Below are 23084 nucleotides of genomic sequence, written 5' to 3'. Positions count from 1 at the left end.
CCCATTTGATGGACTTTGGGCCCTTGTCGAAGATCAGGTGACCATATGTGGATTTACATCTGGGTTCTCAATTCTGTTCCATTGGTCAATGTGTCTGTCATTGTACCAGTACCAGGCTGTTTCGACTTCCATAGCTGCATAGTAGGTTCTGAAGTCAGGTAGTACGAGTCCTCCTACTTTATTCTTCTGCTTCAATAGTACTTTACTTATCTGGGGCCTCTTTCCTTTCCGTATAAAGTTAATGATTAGTTTTTCCATCTCTTTAAAGAATGTTGTTGGTATTTGGATCAGGATTGCATTGCATTTGTAGACTGCTTTGGGTAGAATTGTCATTTTCACAATGTTGAGTCTATCTATCCATGAGCATGGTATGTTTTTTCACTTATGTAGATCTCTTTTGGTTTCTTGCAGTAGTGTTTTGTAGTTTTCTTTGTACAGGTCTTTTACATACCTGGTTAGATTTATTCCTAAGTATTTTATTTTTTTTAGGGGCTATTATAAATGGTATTGTTTTCCTGATTTCCTTCTCATCGTTCTCTTTATTGATGTATAGGAATCCAACTGATTTTTGTATGTGTATCTTGTATCCTGCTACTCTGCTGAATCTATTAGTTCCAGTAGTTTTCTCATGGAGTTTTCTATGTATAGTATCATATCATCCGCAAACAGGGATAGTTTTTACTTCTTTATTACCAATTTGGATGCCCTTTATTTCTTTTTCTTGCCTTGTTGCTCTAGCTAGGACTTCCAACACAACATTAAATAGGAGTGGTGATAAAGGGCATCCTTGTCTTGTTCCTGTTTTCAAGGGGTATGTTTTCAGCCTCTCTCCATTAAGGATGATGTTGGCTGTTGGTTTTGTTTACCAAAAGAAAAAAAACCAAACCTGTTGCCGTTAGAGTCTATTCCGACTTATAGCGACCCTATAGGACACAGTAGAACCGCCCCATAAAGTTTCCAAGGAGCATCTGGTTAGCAGCCCTAGCTCTTAACCACTGCACCACCAGGGTTTCCTGGTTTTGTATAGATGCCATCATCTGGTTTTGTGTAGATGCCCATTATTATGTTGAGGAATTTCCCTTCTATACCTATTTTATTGAGAGTTTTTATTAGGAATGGGTGTTGGACTTTTTTGAATGCCTTTTCTGCAGCAATTGAGATGATCATGTGATTCTTTTATTTATGTGGTGGATTACGGTGATTGATTTTCTAATGTTAGAACTATCCTTGCATACCTGGTGTGAATCTTACTTGGTTGTGGTGTATTATTTTTTTGATATGATGCTGAATTCTATTGGCTAGAATTTTGTTGAGAATTTTTGCATCTGTATTCATGAGAGATATTGGTCTGTAATTTTTTTTTTTTTTGCGATGTCTTTGCCTGGTTTTGGTATCAAGGCTTGCTTCATAGAATGGATTTGGAAGTAACACTTCCTTTTCTATGTTCTTAAATAATCTGAGTAGTACCAGTGTAAGCTCTTCTCTGACTGTTTGGTAGAATTCTCCAGTGAAGCCATCTGGGCCAGGGCTTTGTTGGGAGTTTTTTTAATTACTTTTTCAATCTCTTCTGTTGTTATGTGTCTGTTCAGATTTTCAACATCATTTTGTGTTAGTTTGGGTAGGTAATATGTTTTTAGAAATTTATCCATTTCCTCTAGGTTTTCAAATTTGTTGGAGTATAGTTTTTCATAATATTCTGTTATAATCCTTTTTATTTCAGTTGGGTCTGTTGTAATGTCCTAATGCTATAAATATTTTATTGAGTCTTTACATCGATGTATTTTTAGTATCCATTGATTGAGAGAATACATAATAATCAAAAGCTAGTTTTAAATCAGCAGCACTTTTAAGTAAAGATGAAAATATATTGTAGAAGTTAATTTAAAAAAAAAAAAAGCTTTGGCTCAATCTGGACTGTGTTTAAATCCTAGCTTGGTCACTTGTCAGCGGTGTAACCTTGGACAAGTAACTGATATTTTTAGATCTCATAACTCCCATCTGTGAAATGGAATAATAATAATATTTCCTTCTTAGGGTTGAATGAGAAACAAGAAAATATCTTCATAATGCTCATAGCAGTCCCTAACATGTAACAAATACTCAATAAATTATTATCCTAAAATACATTCACTCGTTATATAAATCCCTTTGCCTTTAAGTCAATTCCAACTCATAGCGACCCTATAGGACAGAGTAGAACTGCCTCATATGGTTTCCAAGAAGCACCTGGTGGATTTGAAATGCCGATCTTTTGGTTAGCAGCCGTAGCTCTTAACCACTATGTCACCAGGGTTTCCATTCCTTATATAAGCATTTATTAAAGGTCAGCTGTATATATATGTGGCCCTGTTGGCCAACTAGTTAAGAGCTCAGGCTGCTAACCAAAAGGTAGGCAGTTCATATCCACTAACCACTCCTTCGAAACCCTATGGGGCAGTTCTACTCTTCCTATAGGGTCTCTATGAGTCAGAATCAACTCGACGGAAGTGGGTTCGGTATTTGGGTTTTATGTATATATACCCTTTAAATATGATACAAAGCACTGCTGTGAAACCTACGAGACTCTCTAGTATTAAAACCATTCACCGTCAAGTGATCCCAACTCATGACAACCCCGTGTGTGTCAGAGTAGAACTGTGCTCCGTAGGGTTGTTAATGGCTGATTTTTCAGAAGTAGATAGTCAGATCTTTATTCTGAGGCACCTCTGGGTGGACTGAAACTTCCAATCTTTTGATTAACAGCAGAATGCATTAACTATTTTCACCACCCATTGACTCCTTCCTATAATAATATAGTAGCTAAATTTATTCCATTTATTAAGCCAGGCACTGCTCTAAATAATTTTCATGCATCATGTCATATAACTGTCAGAGCCACCTTATGAATAATGTACTGTTAATAGCCTCATTTCATAGCTGAGAAAATTTAGGCAAGTTAGATGAGGAAGTTAATAAATGCATGTGTGGGAATTCAAGACCAGACTCAAGAGCCTGTTCTCTTAACTACCACAGTACTATCCTGGCTTCCCCAACATCTCCCACAGGAAATTGTTCATAATTCCACAATGGCCGTGGTGTTGTACCATGACACTGTGGGCAGGGTCTCCCCAGTTGGACAAAGAGAACATCTAAGGCCAAGACACCGACTTCTTTGTACCCCAGTGGCTAGTCCAATGATGGATACAGGTTAGGCAACATTGTTAAATGACTTTTTTAAACTAGTAGATAACACCTCAAAAATCTATTGAAAATCTGTTTGTCATCGAGTCAATTCCAACTCATAAGGACCCTATAGGACAAGTTAGAATGACTCATGGACTTTCCAAGACAGTAATCTTTGCGGAAGCAGACTGCCACACCTTTCTCCTTTGGAGTGACTGGTGGGTTCAAACCACTGACCTTTTAGTTAGCAGCTGAGCACTTAACCACTGAGTAACCAGGCCTCCTTAGATAACACCTCAGAGGACTTTATTTCAGTAGAATTCTGAGTCCCTCCACATAGCCAGATTTTAGGAATAAAAATTCAGAATTGGCAGGAGATAATCGAAGGCAAAGGGAAAAATTCATCTCAAATTTTTCTCCTAAACAGTGGAATTTGTTGAGAATACAGTGCTCTATTACTAGTATTTTAGCCTTCTTTGGATACTGAGGAACATTTCTCCTGTACAAACATTACCTCCTAAATATCTCTTAAAGTGTGCCCACTCTCTCTATGTCCGTTGCTACCACCCTGGTCCAACCCACTAGCATCTGTCTCATGGACCACTGCAGGGACATCCTAACTGAAGTTCCGGCTTTCTCCCTGGCCCAGAGTCATGTTTTTTCAATGCAGATCTGACTATTTCACCTTTTCCTTAAATCCATACAAAGGCTTCCCATTGGTCTTGAAATAAAGACCAAAATCATGAAAATCTACTACAAGGAAGTAGATTTTATCCTATCTGGCCTCTGTTTCCTCTCCAGGGTCATTTCTATCTTTCTCTCCATCTCCCTGAGTTACCTGCTTTTTAAATTCCTTAAACATATTCCTCTCAATCTCAGAACCTTTATGTATGCTCTTCTTCAATGATGTCCACCCAAGATGGTCTGTATCATCTAATCTTTTAGCCCTCAGACCAAATGTCACTCATTCAGGAAAAAACTTTCCTGATCCTTATGAGAGATCAGGTCTCCTTTTATATATTGCTTGTATTTCTTCATAAAACTTCTCATAATTGTACATCAATGATTAATTTTGCAATTAGTTATTTAATATCAGATTCCCCACTATAATATAACCTACCAGAGGACAAGTGTCTTAGTCATTTAGTTACTGTTGCATCCTCGATCTTTGTACATAGGGTGATTCAATAAATATTTGTTAAGTAAATGAATTAAAACCACAAACAATAAAACCGCTAAGCTATAAATGAGATCCCATTAAGAAACCCTATGAATCCCAGGTTGTTTCATTTAATGGCATACTGCCATCATGAATTCCTGTTAGAAATCTCCTTCTCTATCTGAAGGATATAAAAATGAAACAGTGCTGATGGAAGGCTTCTTTTAGTCAAAGAGCAAATGGGTAGAAATAACATGCAATCAGTGTGTGGGACATGTGACATAAAAATATTATATAAGAGGATATATAATAGGGAGATAGAAGTGCCTTTGTGGAGACTATATGTGAGTGTTTTTGTTAGTGATTTTGGAGTTTAGGTATTTTATTTTTTGAAGTAGTTGGCATGTATTAAATCAGATAATTTCACCAAAATGACTCAGAGTTAATTTGGTACAGAACCATAAAAATAATCTAATATCAGCTCTTGTTTCTCTTCTTCCATACAAATTACATAGCCATAAACAGGAAGAATTGGGAAATGAAATGGTAGTTATGGAGACTCATGTTTAGGCAATTAAGAACCAGCTCTACTAACTAGGTTATAGGGCACATGGTACCCATTAACTGATAAACTACGTCTGTAGCTCCAAAGTTTTGAAGACAATATATTTAAAGCACAGAATAAAACGCAGTTTATGGGAAAGAAGAGCAAGCTCTGTTGGTAATGGTGTTTTGAAAATAACAATTTTTCCATATCCTTAGCCCTTTCTGAGACTATCAGTTTAAGGAAGGGCCTGTATGTGAAAGAAAGAAATAGTAGTTATTTGATATATCCTGGTAAAGGATTTAGTACAATTCCCAGGAATTAAAAAAGGTATAAGACTCTAATGATAACGGTAAGAAAACACGTTTGTGAATCAAGAGGTTTCCAATTCTTTGTGTTCAACAAAATTAAAGAAAAACCTATCTGTGTTATCTGACGATCATTAAAATAATTATGATAGACCACAGTGTAATTTTTGGCCTATACTTGGAAGGAGTTCAAAAATTGCTCCATTCTCATCTCTTTATTAATGTGAAATGTGTGTCTACATGCTTACGTATATAAAAATAAGGAATAGGGTTTGGACTGGTTCTGAACTTTCTTTCATTCTAGCAATAAATAAATTCATCCATGGACCGATCGCATAATTAGAGGAGGAAAGCCTCATCTAGCTGATTAAGTAATGCATTTTCAATTTAAAAAAAATGTATACCCCTTGTATTTAATCATTATTTATCAAAATGTGCAATATATTCATGTTGTTATAATATATTCATGTTATAACTTAAATTATGAACCAACAATAATTGTAATGATAACTCACTCCAAATGAAATCTCTCATGGCTGAAAAAATTTTATCACAGAAAAAAAATTAATTTCAGTTTAAATATGTAGTCTTTCTGCCAAAATGGACGACAGAATGATCAATAAAAGACTTGCAAGCATAAAAATATTATATAATAGGATAAAAATCCATGTGGTAGTAGAATAAAAATGAGTTCCAAGAGGAAAACAAAAAAGCAATGTAAAATATGCAACTCTTATATATTATATTTTAAATGATGGTACATACTAAGTCTTTGTAGTGCTTAGATTGCACAGATTATATTTAAAGAGGAATGCAAGCTTTCTTCTTTTTTTTCAGGAGTACCTGGTTGGCGATAATGGTTAAGCACTGGAGTATTTACCAAAATGTTGATGGTTCAAGACCACCCAGAGGTGCCTGGGAAGAAAGGCAATCTACTTCCAAAAGATCACAGCCATTGAAAGCCCTAGGGAGCACAGTTCAGTATGTATGACACCCTTGGGGTTGCCATGAGTCAGAACAGCAACTGGTTTGGTTTGGGTTTTGTAAGCTTTTTTAACACCAAGGTTTACAATATGCCAGAAATATCTTTTGCAACTATTCCAAGTTATGATGAAAAGTTTAGGTGACAATTTACAGCATGAGGGGGCACACAGACTTCCTAAATTATTTTATGCATACACAACCCAAAATACATACATATTTTAAAACTACTGCACTGAAGCTCATATTTAGAATCAAGCAGATTTAAGTCTGAATTCCAGCTCTGCCACTTGTTAAATGTGTGAACTTGTGAGAGTTACTTAATTTTTCTGAGTATCAGATATCTCATCTGTTAAACAGAAATAATAGTACCCAACTCCCAGGGTTTCTATGAAAATTGAATGAAATATCATATGGGAAACACTAGGGCACAGTGCATGCTCCATAAGTGTTAGCAATTAACTAGAATGGGTGCAATTACCTAGGAATAGCTTTGTTACACAAAATTATTCTTCCTAATGGAATTAGCATGCAGCTAAAGGGTTTGAGCAAGTGTGATAACAGATTTCATCAAATAAAATAGCTTTCACACTTCAAGGTTGATTAAACCCCCTAGTTGGCTCTCTCAGGGACATTTTTGGTGCCGGTTTCAGAGTTTAAAGAAAGAGTTCCCTCAGTGATATTTGAGATACGTAGTTATCTCCTTTAAAGAACAATTCCTTAGCAAACTATAACAGAAGACACAGCCAGACCAACGAGGTCATTCATAGTACTTTTCAGTTTGTGAAATGAAATAAAAGGAATTCCTGGGAAGCTCTAACTGAAAAGAGGAAAATATATTTCATAATTAAATGAATAATAACATCCATTTCAAGGAAGAGACTCCCTCATATATACTGATGAAGAATCATTCCGTTTGTTTTAGTCACGAACAAAATGCATCCTTTTTAAATCGAATTTATTTTAGTAATTTATTTTAGAAATTGTTTGGTAAGTTAGTTAAATCCGAAGGAAAACTTGACTCTGGCCCTATAGCATTTTAAAATCAGAAAATAAACCAAAGGAACTCACATGTAACAAATGCTCTATTGATAAGGAAGGCCGTTGCCATTATAACTGGTATTTTTTAAGATCCAAGAAAAAAAAAAAATCCCTAAAGAGAGGTGTAGATTCAGTTGATCCAAAAGGAACTGTCTTGGTTATTCCCTAATTGACATTATAATCTTTGCAATGATGCAATAAAACAAGCACCCTGCCTAATGTTTTAAAGGTTTTTTAAAAGAAGACAATTTATTTCGATTGAGAGAGAGTTTTCTAATTGAAATAAAACAGGAGATAAATAACAGAGCCTTTACATCAAATTTTTAAACAAAAACCACAGATTAATTCACAGTGTTTTTACGCTTTAATTTTACAAGGCTAGCATTTTAGAGTTGCTGGGTGGTGCCGATGGTTCACGTGATCATTGCCATCTAAAAAGTTGGTGGTTTGAGTCCAAGCAGAGGTGCCTCAGAAGAAACATGTGGCCATCTACTTTGAAAAAACATCAGTCATTCAAAACTCTATGGAGCACAGGTCTATTCTGACACACACAGAGTCATTATGAATAGGAGTTGACTCTAATGACAGGCTTGGGGTTTTTTTTGTTTTTTTTTAAGCATTTGACAAGATGCTATCAGAGCAACAAATGAACTTAAATACAAAAGTCCACAGACACAGGCAAACTGTGCATTATTCTTAGTCCAGAAACCACAGCAAAAGAGGAAACAGAAAATGCTGATCATTCTGGAAGCAGAAGTCTCAATCATCCAAAAGCAAGCAGCACATGTGGCAACAAAGGTGCACACTTCACTGGCAACCAGAATCGTTTAGAAGCCTGCATCTTCTGTTAAATGGTTGCCCATCACAGCGATGCTTATGGAAAGCAGGAGAGATTTGTCTTTGCTCGTATACAACAGCAAAGCAATAATCCACTCATTTTGCCAATTAGCAGAAGATTTCTCTTCTCAAGGCAGCACAGGAGAGAAGGAAGCAAAGATGCAAAATGACCTCCCATTAGCACGAGTACAATGACGTACGCCGTGGGGGGGAGCGTGGAGATGGGGTTGTTACTTTTTCCAGGAAATGTATAAAAGGGAAAATGGCTCTATCCAAATTATTTTGTGCTTTTTTTAAATTTAACTTATGTCATTTGGATCCCAATCCTTTCTCGATTTGCATTAGAAAATTCTCATTCTTTTTTTCTCTTTTGCATTGTTGTCTTTTTCATTCATTTCACCGCGTTATCATCTGTTCCGTTCTCTCTACATTTTGATAAGGAACTGACAGATGGCTTAAGAGCCACAGTTGTTTTTTTATAACAGAGAAATTATGATGACTAAAATTACTTTATTTTCAACACCATTAAAATACTGTAAGATATCATCTAACGAGGCTGGCAAGCTGCTTTCTTGCTTTTCCTTCATGCATTCCCACCTAAGTGTCAGCCCTGACAATCAAGGCTAAGACATACAAAATCCACAAATCTGAAGGGAGAAACATGCTCCCAGGAGGCTATTTTACTATAGTAACAACCAGGTGGCAAACTGCAGGAGATCAGTCACAATCTGCCTCTTTTACTTCCTGGAAGAGCCTGCACCACACAAACAGCAATTGGACAAGCCAAGCTTTGAGGCTTGAAGCTCCCTCACATCTGTGAACTGCAGGGTCCCCTGCCCTTCTGCATGCCTCTTGAACCCAAAACTTCTATGATTAAGGTCTGCACCCACATATGTTCTGAGATCCGGGCAAGTGGGAGCTCTGCCACAGGTTGTACCCTGCAAGCCCCCCCTCAGGGTTGTAGTGAAGTGACCGAGCCTACCCTGGTTCCCTGTCACGCTGTGTCCCTTGCTCCCAATACAGGTGCTCTCCATTTACCCAGCGCCTGGGTCGACCAGATGCTCTGAAGAACTTTGGGACTTACTTTTTATGAAGTTGATTTTATCTTATGGTTGTCCTTGGTTTCACTATAGCCACCTGGCAAAAATTGCACCCACTGGTCCTCTAGAATAAGGTTGGCACACTGACTTTCAGTGACTCAAATTATTTATGTAGGCAAGGACCCAGCAAAATATATTTGTACCACCCTCCACACACAAACACACTCTAGCACAGCCCTGGTGCATCAATGCAGATAAGACCTGCCATCATAATCGCCTCCTCTCCAAGGCCAGTTCCAGATTCAAGGACTTTCTTGAAGCCAGTCATTCTAAGATCCAAACTAGCTGTGTGTTTAGGTCCATCTTAGGGGGTTTGTGATTGAAACCCCAAGACACTCACTCAAAGGTTTTACTGGCCCCCAGCTGCCACATCACACAGGGAGAGGAGCTCCAGGCCCATGATATGGCCACAGGAAGCAGTGACAGCCCCTTGGCAAGATATCTATTATGAGCATGCGTCCCATGAGCCCACTTGACCCCCACCAGGTCCCTGCAATGGGGACTGATTCCTAGGTCCACTTCACTGCAGCCTGTGGGAAAAGAACATATGCAGTGCGCTGTGTTGGGCCAGACAAGGATGGCAAATTATGATTCTTCACGATTTGCATCCCTAAATTTCTCCATGTGAATAGTATTTTCTCTCAATGGAAGATGAAATCCAGATTGTGTGCACACCATACTTCAGCTTTGCCAAGCAACGCTCCACGGAATACTCTTTCCACCAAAATCATAGGTACACCCCCTGCAGCAGGGGCCTCTGCCACCAGACCACTCCTAGCTGGAAAGGGCTATTGGCACAGGTTACTCTAGAGTTGGAGGCAAAATTCCTCTTTTGTCTAGATAGCTATTTAATGGGCCTTATGATGTCACTTGCTTTGGACATGTCATCAGGAGGGATCAATCGCTGGAGGAGGACATCATGTTTGGTGAAGCAGAGGGCCACCGAGGAGGAGGAAGACTCTTGGTGAGATGGATCGGCACAATAGCCACAAGGATGGACTCAGACATTCTGGTGATTGTGAGGATGATGCAGGACTGGGCAGCACTTCACTCTGTTGTACATAACTCACCATGACTTGGAGTTGACTTGACGATAGCTAACAACATGATATTGCAAAGGCATTGCCCATCACCTAGAGGCAGAGATATCAGGAGCTAAGCTACTCTGCATATTAATGGAAAGGGCTACCCTGATCAAGAATAGGGTGACTTCCCTTGAGGCTCTTAAATGACATTTGGGAGAATGTTTGCAAACTGTTGTCAGTGTTCACAGAAACTCTGTGTTATGGATTGAATTGTGTCCTCCAAAAAAAAAAACTGCTGATTCTTTAACAAGATAGAAAAGCTAATCATTAACTTTGTATGGAAAGGAAAGAGGCCCCAGATAAGTAAACCTCTACTGAAGAAGAAGAACAAAGTGGGAGGATGTGCACTACCTGGTCTTAGAACCTACTACACAGCTACGGTAGGTGAAACAGCCTGGTACTGATACAATGACAGCTACTATGACCAATGGAACAGAATTGAGAACCCAGATATAAATCCATCCACCTGTCATTGTCTTATCTTTGACCAAGTCCCAACCTCCATTAAATGGGGAAAAGACAGTCTTTTTAACAAATGGTGCTAGCAGAACTGGATGTCCATCTGTAAAAAAAAAAGAAAGAAACGGGACCCATCTCACACCATACACAAAAATTAATTCAAAATGGATCAAAGACCTAAATATAAAACCAAAAACTATAAGGATCATAGAAGAAAAAACAGGGTCAACACTAGAGGCCCTAATACACAGCATAAAAAAACTACGAACCATAACTAACAATACACAAACAAGCTAGATAACTGAGATTTTCTAAAAATTAAACATTTATGCTCATCAAAAGACTTCACCTAAAGTGTAAAAAGACAACCTACACACTGGGAAAAAGAATTTGGCTATGACAAATCCGACAAAGTTCTAAACTCTAAAATCTATAGGAAAATCCAACACCTCTATAACAAAAAAACAAATAATCCAATTAAAAAATGGGCAAAGGGTATGAACAGATGCTTCACCAAAGAAGACATTCAGACAGCTAACAGCCACATGCGGAAATGCTCGAGATCACCAGCTGTTAGAGAAATGCAAATCAAAACTACAATGAGATACCATCTCACTCCAACATTAAAAAAAAAAAAACAGAAAATAAATGTTGGAGAGGCTGCAAGGAGATTGGTACTCTTATGCACTGCTGGTGGGAATGTAAAATGGTACAACCATTTTGGAAAATGATATGGTGCTTCCTTAAAAAGCTATAAATAGAAATACCATACGATCCAGCAATCCCACTCCTAGGAATATATCCTACAGAAATAAGAGCCATCACACGAATAGACATATGCACACCCATGTTCATTACAGCATTACTCACAATAGCAAAAAATGGAAACAACCTAAGTACCCATCAACAGATGGCTGTATAAACAAACTATGGTACATACACACAATGGAATATTACGCAACAATAAAGAACAATGATGAATCTGCGAAACATCTCAGACGTGAATGAATCTGGGGCATTATGCTGAGTGGAATAAATCAATCACAGAAGGACAGATACTGTATGAGACCACTATTACAAAAACTCATGAGAGATAAAAGGTGGTGCAAGCCACATCCCAGGGAAACTTCTTTACATTGGATCAGGGAAGTGACCTGGGTAAGGGTGGTGTTACAATTCCACCCTAACTCTCTTTAACATAAAATTACAATCACAAAATGGAGGACAACCACACAATATCGGGAATCACGGCCCAACCAAATTGATACACACATTTTTGGGGGGACATAATTCAATCCATGACATTCCACCCTTTGGCCCCCAAAAAATCACATCCTTGCAACATGGAAAACATATTCTCCCCATCATATCACAGCAAAAGTTTTAACTCCAAGTCCAAAATCCAAAAATTCCTCTTCATCTGTGAAATCTAGAATACAAGTTATCTGCTTCCAAAGGTACAACAGCAGAACAGGCACCAGCTAGACATTTCCCATACAAATGGGAGAAACTAGAGGAAAAGAAGGGATAATAGGCACCAAGCAAGTCAGCAGAACACATTACGTTAGCCCTCAAGGCTTTGAAAATAATCCTCTGTTCTCTGAGACAATTTACACAATGGCCCTGCCCTCCAGACTCTAGGTATTGGCCACACTCTTCGGATTCTGAGCGGAGGCCCCTCGGCTCTGGGCTTCAGCTCCGCCTTCCAGGCCCACTGGGACAGCAACTCTGCTCCCTCAGCTTCAGGCGCACCATTCTCCTAGTCCATTAGAGTGACAACTCCACCCTTAGAAACACCAGAGGCCACAGCTCCACACCTTGAAACCCCTGAGGTCATGGCCATACCTTGTGAGACTGAGTCAGCTCGGTTTCTTTTGTTCCTTGTCTCTTCTGCTTCTGTTTCCTGGTTCCTTGGCCTCTTGGCTCCTCAGGCAAGTTTCCAAAGCTCTGTAGCTCCACTGGTAAGTGCCCAGAGGCACCGCACTCCTCTAGGAAGCCTCTTGCACACAGGTATTCAGCTCTCTTGCTCCATGGGTCGGCTCCAGTGCAGTCTCGCGCTGGTTTCCCAGTTCTACTGCTGCTGGTTCTCTGCTGCTGCTGGCCCTCTGCTGCTGCCACTCCTCTATCTATTCAGTTTCAAAACTGCTTCCACATTTTAGGTAGCTGTTAGAGCATCACCTCACTCTCTTGGTACCAAATCCTGTCTTAGTCATCTAGTGCTGCTATAACAGAAATACCACAAGTGGATGGCTTTAACAAAGAGAAGTTTATTCTCTCACAGTCCAGTAGGCTACAAGTCCAAATTCAGGGCGTCAGCTCCAGGGGAAAGCTTTCTCTATCGGTTCTGGAGGAAGGTCCGTGTCATCAGTATTCCCTTGGTCTGGGAGCTTCTCTGCACAGGAAGCTCAGGTCCAAAGGACACTCTCTGCTCCGGGCATTGCTTTCTTGGTGGTGTGAGTTTCCCAACTCTCTGCTTGCTTCCTTTTTCGTTTATCTCTTGAGAGATAAAAGGTGGTGCAGGCCAAACCCCAGGGAAACTCCCTTTACACTGGATCAGGGATGTGGCCTGGGTAAAGGTGGTGTTACAATCCCATCCTAATCCTCTTTAACATAAAATTACAATCACAAAATGGAAGACAACCACACAATCCGGGAATCATGGCCCAGCCAAACTGATACACACATTTTTGGGGGGACATAATTCAATCCATGACACTAGACTTACTGGTCTGACAGAGACTGGAGAAACCCCCCAAAAGTCTGGACCCTGTATACCCTTTTTACTCAGTACTGAAGTCACTCCTGAGGTTCACCCTTCCCATCAAAGATTAGACAGGACCATAAAACAAATGAGACTAAACAGGCACGCCAGCTCAGGGGCAGGGACAAGAAGGAAGGAGGGGACAGGAAAGCTGGTAACAGGGAACCCAAGGTCGAGAAGGGGAGAGTGTTGACATGTCGTGGGGTTGGCAACCTGTGTCACAAAATAATATGAGTACTAATTGTTTAATGAGAAACTAATTTTCTCTGTAAACCTTCATCTAAACTACAATAAAAAAGAGGCTGAAATCCTAAACTTTGTACCTGTGAAAGGGACCCTGTTTGAAAGAGAGTCTTTGAGGATGTTATCAGTTAGGCTAACATGAAGTCATACTGGAGTAGTGTGGGTCCAAATCCTATATGACCCCCATCCTTATGAAAGAGAAGAAGATACACAGAAACAGGGAAACAGAAGAAGGACACTACGCGATGCTGCAGCTATAAGCCAAGGAATGCCTGGAGCTACCAGAAGCTCAGAGCCAGGCCTGGAACAGATTCTCTCTCAGAACCCTCAGAAGGAATCATCATGGCTGATATCCTGATCTCAGACTCTCAGCAGCCAGAACTATGAGAAAATAAATTTCTGTTTCAATAAGCCACCCAGTTTGTGTTATTTTGTTACAACAGCCTTAGGAAACCAATACATCCTATAAGATAAGTAATTATCTATACTTTTACAGATGAAGAAACTGATATACAGAGCAGGTAGACTAACTAGTTTACACAGCTAATAAGTTATAAAGCCAGAACATGAATCCAGGCCTTCAAAGTCTAAGCCCAGGATGCGTTGGACATCAGCAGAGCTGTGCCCTATAATAATCTTTGCCTTTCAACTTCTCTGTAGTAACATGCTTTGTTTTTCTCCAAATAGTAAATCTCATGACATTCTTACAGAATGAATGACTCCAGTAATTCCTGTAAGTGTCCCAGACCAGATATACAATAGGTACCTCATAGATACATGTTGACTTACATTGTCAACAACCTTAGGACAAGTTAGAGTGGGTAGGCTATTTACCAAATTTGGACCTGTTCAGAAGGGAACTACCACGACTCATAGTTACAATGTGGCTGCCCAAAGGGCTACTTCTGAGACCACAGATGAGCTGCCCTGTGGGGTTGTGATGAGTCTGGGCAACCAGAAGGAGGCATTGGAGGGCAAACACAGCTTGTTTTGGAGTTGAGCATCCTTTCCAAGGCTTCATTCAGAAACACTGTGCTGCTGACTTGCTGGTTGGACCCCTACATGGATCACCTATTCTATCTAAGGCTTCTATTCATAATGGGCTACTAACTACCCTGGCACAGGGTTCTAAATTTAACATCTTTACTGATGAAGCTGAGTTACTTGTTTCCAAAACTTCTAAAGCAAGAGTGAGAGATGCAGCCAAGACACATCTACTTATTTTTTATAAAAAACTGTTAAATTTAAACCATTCCGGAAAAAAAAAAAAAAAAAAAACCTGTTGCCGTCCAGTCTATTCCAACTCATAGCAACCATTTTTATATACCCCAAAATTGAGATATTTGTTATCACAACCCACATGAGCTAATGCCTTCAGAATGCATTAGCTGTCTCTGGAATCACAGCATGTAAGCCAAGAGACACCTAGTGGACAAATATGTAAGTAAAATATTTAACTTTGACTGAATCCCAGAACAAAACCCATTGCCACTGAGTAGATTCAGATTCAAAGCAATCCTATAGAACAGAGCAGAACTGCCCCATAGGATTTCCAAGGCTGTAATCTTTATGGAAGCTGACTGCCACATCTTCCTCCCATGGAATGGCTGGTGGGTTTGAACCACTGACCTTTCAGTTAGCAGCCAACGGTTTAACCACTATGCCACCATGGCTCCTTGAGACTAAAGATGGAAAAATTGTTCTGACTCTTTAATTTGGCATTCTTTGGATTCAGTGGAGCATTTTTTTAAATACTAGAATCATAAATCCAGAAATCTAAGTTTTACAAAAGGATATTTTAGATTTATTTGTAAAGGAAGTTGCTGCTCTTTCATTTGTTTTCTAATTAGACTATCTCACTGCATAAAGTCCTGGGATATAATACAAAAAGTAAAAAGTACAGTTTAGATTGCAGTTGGCCAGACACTTTAGTTTACTTATACACCTTGTGTGCTTATTTTTAAGTTTCCATCTCTTTATAGACTTTGCGTGTGAGATTTTCCGTTTTGTCTTTGGGTTGTTTTATTCTTGCTTTCAAGCAAAGGCAAAAAAATTTTTTTTTTCTTCCAGCCACCTTCCTGTGGTCCACCCAGCTTCCTGTGGTCCACCCACTCTGTTCATTACATGGTCCACCCACTCTGTCCATTACATACCGACTCTCTCACTGGCACCTCACCTACATGCTGCTTTATAACTACCTCCTCACCTTCAGCTCACATACGTATCGGCAACTCTCGCTCATTGCCCTAAATAACTTCACCAACCTCAAAAGCCAAGGTCTGTTATCACAAAATTTATGGAATCTGTCTTAGTCATCTAGTGCTGCCATAACAGAAATACCACAAGTGGATGGTTTTAAGGAAGAGAAATTTATCTCCTCACAGTCAAAGTAGGCTAAAAGTCCAAATTCAGGGCGTCAGCTCCAGGGGAAGGCTTTTTCTCTCTGTCGGCCTTCTTCTCTTCAGTGTTCCCCGGGACTAGGAGCCTCTCTGCGCAGGGACCCTACTCCAGAGGACGCACTCTGCTCCCAGCACTGCTTTCTTGATGGTATGAGGTCCCCCTGTCTCGCTGCTCACTTCTGTCTTTTATATCTCAAGAGATTTGCTCCGGAGACAATCCCGTGTTTTAGATCAGGTCCTGCCTTACTAACACAACTGCCACCCATCCTCCCTCATTAACATCATAGAGGCAGGTTTACAACTTACAGCAAAATCACACAGTACCAGGAATCATGGCCTAGTCAGATTGATGCACACATTTTTGAAAGAAGGGACTCGAACAGATACATGTACACCAATGTTCATGGCAGCACTATTCACAACAGACAAAAGGTAGAAACAACCCAAGAGTCGATCGACAGATGAATGGATAAACACAATGTGGTATATCCATACAATATAATATTATGCAGTCATGTAAAGGAAGGAAGTGCTGATATCTGGCACAACATGGATGAACCCTAAAGTCATTACACTAAGTGAAATAAGCCGGACACAAAAGGACAAATATTGCATGATTCACTTATATGAGTTATCTAGAATAGGCAAATTCATGGAGACTGAAAGTAGAATAGAAGTTACCAGGGGATGGGGAGAGAGAGGAATGGGGAATTAATGTTCAATACGTATAGAGTTTCTATTTGGGATGATTTAAAATATCTGGAAATAGATAGTGGTGATAGTTACACAATACTGTGAATGCACCTAAAGCCACTGAATTGCACACTTAGAAATGGTTACAATGAGAAATTTTGGTTTATGTTACGTATTTTTCCACGATCAGTTTTTTTTAAAAAAAAAAAAAAGAGTTGGGCTAGGATTCTGAAGGTTTTGATTTTTCCCATACATAATTTTGGACATATCTGTGTACCACGTGTGTTGTTATTTATGTAATTTTTTTTTTAACCTAATACCTAAATAAATTACTTTTTTACTGAAATAGATTTCTTTTGGAAGGAAAAAAGAAACGAAAAGAAGAAGAATGACTTTCTTTCTCGTAAGCACCATGGGATGCCAAAGGACACTGGAACAATGCTTCTGAAGTTCTATTGTTGTTGTTGTTAGGTGCTGTCAAGCTGGTTCCGACTCACAGTGACCCTATGAACAACAGAACGAAATACTGCCCAGTCCTGCACCATCCTCACGATTGTTGCTGTGTTTGAGCCCATTGTTGCAGCCACTGTGCCAACCCATCTCATTGAGGGTCTTCCTCTTTTTCGCTGCCCCTCTACTTTACCCAGCATGATGTCCTTCTCCAGGAACTGGTCCTTCGAAGTTCTGAGTCAAAATAAATTTGTACATAGAATTTTATATCCAGTCAAATGCACAATCAAGTATAAGGGCAAAATAAAGATATTTTCAGACCTATGCTTATCTCTCATATAATCTATGTGAAAAATATTTCTTTACAAAATGCTTTAATAAACCAAAAAAGAAATATAATAAAAAGGAAACCGGAGATAGAAGAAGGAAAAGAAGATGAGGTTAAGATTCAGAGAAAGCTGTGTACGTAATGCAAAAAAACGTTCAAAATAAATTAGAGACAATCTATTGAAACTGTTTCAAGTATGTTGTTGTTGTTAGGTGCCATCTAGTCAGTTCCGACTCATAGCGACCCTATGGCCCAAGCCGCACCGCCGGAGAAAGATGCAGCAGTCTGCTTCCATGAAGATTCACTGCCTTGGAAACCCCATATATGGGGCAGTCCTACTCTGTCCTATAGGGTTGCAACAAGTTGGAATCAACTCCATAGAAATGGATTTGGGTTTTTCGGTTATAGATGTATAGACATACGAGGGCTAAAAGACTACTAGACGTTTTTCTATTGTTGATTATATCTATACCTTTGCTAATTCCTTCCCTATACTCCTTGTTTTATTCATTCCTACTTAAAGTCAGTAAGCAGAAAATCTGAAGTTAATTTAAAAAGATTAGAATAATGTACCTGCATAGTAAAACATTAGGAATTATAAATGGGATTGATTTAGGAAAAAAAGAAAATTGTTTTATATTAATGTCTAATATGGGAATTTTACAGCAAATTGTATCAAAGGAGAAACTACTAATGTTACTATATCTAGTTATTCTCCTCTCTTGGCCCACAGGAAGACGTTCCAACCCCATGAAATTGAAAGAAGTCATGTGACCACTTCCAGCCAATAGGCTTTGAGTGGAAGTGATGCAGATCACTTCCTGTCTGGAGAAGACTGTGAGTGCTCCACACCTTCTCTTCCCCTGTTATGACAAACCCTGAAGCCACCTGTTGAACTGGTGGTACCAAAAGATGGTGGAGCTTCCATCAGCTTGCATGCCTGAGTAACTGTGTGGAATAGAAGAGCCTTCCCCTCCACATGTCAGCCACCACTGCGCACATAGTGTAAATAAGAAATAAAAAGTGTGCTGTGTTAAGATGCTGAGATTTCAGGGTTAATTTGCTACCACAGTGTAGTCTAGCCCATTCTACAAAGAGCCCCTTGAGCCTCAGCAATTATTAACAAAAGTTTTTTCTAAATTTCTTCCAATTTTGTTGAAGTTTTCCTGTGTAAAGTATACTGACATATACCAAGGTAGTTAGTTCCTTTTTTGGAACTCTTTAGTTGGACGATGATTTTATTTGGCAAGTCACTGATACCTCTACTGAGGACAATAAGCTAAGGGAAAATGAAATAACTGGCAACAGAAAACTTTTGCTCCTGAGTAAGCTTATTCATTTTCTCCCTCTCACTGTCTACAAAAGGTAAACACAGAAGTTTGTCTGGAAAAGTGCTCTATTAATTTGTGGGAAATGACGGCAAAAGATTTTGAGATTTTCAGCTAACACCTCATCAGTCTTGGAATTGGATTCTGTTCCTTAGAAATCAGTATCCTTATTTTCGAACTGTATGTAAGTACTTCTTCAGCTAGTCAGTTCTCTTATTGTAATCCAGTTTTCCCATTCCTGATTACATGAGTATACTTCGTGCAAAAATTTATAAGCCTTTCTAGAAGAAAACATACGTGGTCATCTCTTCCTTCATTGCCAGTAAGCAAGATTTAACACACAATTTATTTTAAAATAAGCCAAGAAATCCTTGGAATCCAAGTTGTTTCTCCATTAGAGGTATGAGACTTGGCCGCACACATTTCTGTTCTGGAAAAAGTCCATCGACACCCTCAAATCACCTGGTAACATAAATCAACATTAAGTAGGTCTTAGATGATAATTCTCACAGGCACAGTGAAAAAGAATAGGAAAAATATAACCTTGTGCTCAAAATGCATTCACATAAAACTTCACAATATTCACTGCCCAGCAGGAATATGTCAAAATATTTAGACAAGCATTCTGCACTTAAGAATTCTATGAAGAACTCAAAATAATCATGGCACCAGAAATTTAGGCACATTCTAATGAGAAATAAATATGAACTATTTGCTCCCACTGCATATGCTTGGACTCAACTGTGTGTATAACATATCATAGTGATTAACAGGAAGATGGCGCAGGACCCAGCAACATTCTTTCATGTTATCTATAAGGCTTCATGGATTGGAGCCAATTCAATGGCAACTAACAACAACAACATACAAGCAAGGGTCTTTCACTATTGCTTAAGGGAAATGCTAAAACTGAAATTATTAATATACTTCTGCATTGAGTTAGAGAACATTTTATTATCCTAGTGATTTAGCTAGTTCAAGGCTTTCTCTTAGGTGAAGATCTGGCTTTGCTAGAAAAATTCCACAACAGCTCCTCTATGGTAAAATTTGAAATTCTCAAGTGCTTGAATGTATGAGAAAGTCCTGCATAAGGCAATGGAATGAAGTGTCTACCATACCAAAGGTGAGTCAAAAAAAAAAAACAAACAAAACCCCACTGCCATCGAGTCTATTCAAACTCATAGAGACCCTATAGCACAGAGTAGAATGCCCCATAGGGTTTCCAAGGCTGTAAATCTTTACGGAAGCAAACTGCCAACTCTTTCTCCCATGGCGTGGCTGGTGGGTTTGAATTGCCAACTTTTCGGTTAGCAGCCGAGTGCTTAACCACTGCACCACCATAGGTCCTTAAAGACGGGTAGGGGGAGAAGAATAGGAAGATGAGAGGCAGAACCTGTAAAACGGAGAAAAGCACTGTAAGAGAGGAAGTGTCTCTTCAATGTTTTGTATCCGTAGAAAGCAGTGGAGAGTCTGAGCTTTGCCTTAATGTTGCCTTCAGGTGGAACCAAGATAGGACACGAAGATACATGAAGAAATAAGTCATCAGGAATCCATAGAAATCATTGAAAGATCTGCTCCAAGGATTAGTGTCAACTGAATCAAAATCTCCAAGCAGCACCGATGCTCCAGCTGATGACAACATCATTCATCACCATCATAAATAACATTTGCTGAGTATCTAACTAGGTGTCAGATATAGTCCTAAGAGCTATGTTCATATTAACCCATGAAATCCTTGCACCAATGTTATGAGGTACAACCATCATCCTAGATTCCCTAGGTGGCACAAATGGTTAATGTGCTAGCTGTTAACAGACAGGTTGGAGGTTTGAATCCACCCAGAGGCACCCCTGGCAATCTACTTCTGAAAAATCAGCCATCGAAAACTCAGTGGAGAACAGTTCTACTCTGACACGCATGGGGTGGCTGTGAGTCAGAATCTACTCGACAGCAATTGGCTTTATTATTATCTTCATTTAACAAGTGAGGAAAGTAAGGCACAGAAACGTTAAGTAACATGCCCAAGGTCACACAGCTAACAAGTGTTAGCGACGAGAATCAAACCCAGACAATCTGAGTTCAGGGCCTACCCTCTTAACCACTATGTCTCTGATCTTGCCCAGGGCACAAATTTCACAATGCTTAACAAGATTCAAGTTATCTAATGTGGTCATTGGTGGCATAGCCAGGTATCATCTTATATAACAAGTATAAGATTTTATATTACAAGAGACCATAGAGTTCATTGAATCCAGTTTTTCAACCAATACAGAGTTTCCTTATAACACATCTTTTTCTAACAACAAACCAGGCTTTTCTTAGGTACTGTTCATGATGAGGAATCCCCTAATATGAAGGTCGGAAGTATTATAATAAGAAAACAAATTACTTGACAACTTTTGAAGATAGTAAAAATCTACTCTTTTTTGTCAATATCTTTGACTTAAGGTAACCAGTTTTGTAGACCATCCAGCTGTGAAAAATAGCCCCTAAAATTTCTCAGTGAAACATCAAATTTTATGGTAAATAAAACATTCTTTATCACAGAAGGCTATGTGGGTGTCTAATTGACTGAGTCACACAATCTCATCAATAAATGCATATCTTTGGTATGTACATGTTGAAACAGTAGAAACTCATACATTTGAGGACATCTGAATAGTTACAGTATGCACCAAAACTAACTTTTATGTCAATGACTTGGGAAATAAGAACAATGGACTTTACTAACCAGGGAAGGAAAACTGAGAAGAGCAGGGGTCACCAAAAAGTGTGATGGTGTCTAATGGATCACGAGTAACAACGTTTCAAAGACAGCTACCATATAATTGGAAGTGGTAAAAAGTACATACTGGGGAGAGTAGTGGTTATTATTACTATCAGTTGGATCATAGAAAAATGATAGCCTTTAAATGAATATGCTAATATTTTTTGAAAAATTACCAGAATTTCAGTTATAGCCATAGAATCACAAAAGGATGAGCCCTTGACATATGGCTGCATAAAGAATGCTTCCCTTGCATTCCCTAGCAAATATGGAATTGTGTTTTATCTTTAAAAAAATGACAAAACCAAAGAAAAGATGAGTGTCCCAGCCAGTAGTTGAGACATAATTCTTTTTCAATCATTTTATAAATAGAAGAGTCAAAGAAATAACAAAAAGAATGACATACATTCACAGAACTTCCATCTAACCTAGTTCATAGGGATGAACTTTTAAGGTGGGAACATCTTAAGATTGTTTTATTTTTATTTTATAATCCTTAAGTGTAAATACTCTATTTGATTTTCAATAAATTTAGATGAGCAAATGCCCCATTTCTAGAGCATACACTTTACATTTGAGCATCTAAATGTGTACTTGCTTATAAAAGAGAATCTTCACATAATTATAGTTCTATGGTACTCTGATAGTTCTGGTTGTCAAAAAAATTAATTCCAGAAAGAAATAAACTGCTTTACTAAACTACTGTCCCACTGAAAAGTTGTCACCTCCAAGAAATCCATTGTCAAGAGGAAATTCAGAGGACATCTCGTTTAAAAACAGCTGGTTATTACTCAATTCTGTTAACTTCCCTCTTCATAGCCTGGGGACAAACATATCTAGACTATTCTAATTTGGCTCACAAACTAGAACGACAAAGTGAGGAACAGGCTCTTCAGGTCATAAGCATGGCTTAAAGAAAGAATTAGTTTCAAAGAGTTTCCAGTTACATACCAAAAAGCCAAGAACTGTTATCAACTGCCTCGTTTCAGTTTTGTTGCTTTTGATCTGTACAAGAAAGAGACAAGAAAGTGTGTCACGAGTTTTCTCTCCTGGATTCAACCACCTAAGAGGAAATCAGAATCCTGCCACAACAAACCAAAAAAGAAGCAAGAGAATAGTAAGTTGGTCACCTTGGTAGCTATCCAGTGTCTCTCCTAGACGGTGAGATGGAACACTTGATCTCATAGGAATGAAAAAGGCCTGGGTAATAGGCTAAGGCGTGCCTGACCCAAGCCATGGTGTTTTCAATCACCTCATACACGTGTGAAAGCTGGACAATGAATAAGGTAGACCAAAGAAGAACCAATGCCTTTGAATCATGGTGTTGGCGAAGAATATTGAATCTACCATGGACTATCAAAAGAAAGAACAAATCTGTCTTGGAAGAAGTACTGCCAGAACACTCACTAGAAGCAACGATGGCGAGACCTCATCTCACA

General features: G+C 38.9%; 1 protein-coding gene across 7 annotated transcripts in view; it reads right to left on the bottom strand.

The window, feature by feature from the left end:
• The window catches only part of IPCEF1 (interaction protein for cytohesin exchange factors 1), a 272082-nt gene that overhangs the window by 135266 nt on the left and 113732 nt on the right, over positions 1–23084 (bottom strand). For 2 of the 7 annotated variants that reach the window (XM_023728931.1, XM_023728936.1), the window contains exon 2: positions 22597–22650. The exons of the other annotated variants lie outside the window; for them this stretch is intronic. The gene's annotated coding sequence lies outside the window, so the exon portion shown is untranslated. The remainder of the gene's footprint in view (positions 1–22596; positions 22651–23084) is intronic. 7 annotated transcript variants of the gene reach the window in all.

Source organism: Trichechus manatus, unplaced genomic scaffold (genome assembly GCF_000243295.1).
Source record: "Trichechus manatus latirostris isolate Lorelei unplaced genomic scaffold, TriManLat1.0 scaffold00002, whole genome shotgun sequence".
In the NCBI taxonomy this organism is placed as follows: Eukaryota; Metazoa; Chordata; class Mammalia; order Sirenia; family Trichechidae; genus Trichechus; species Trichechus manatus.
This window is presented reverse-complemented; position numbering and strand designations above follow the sequence as displayed.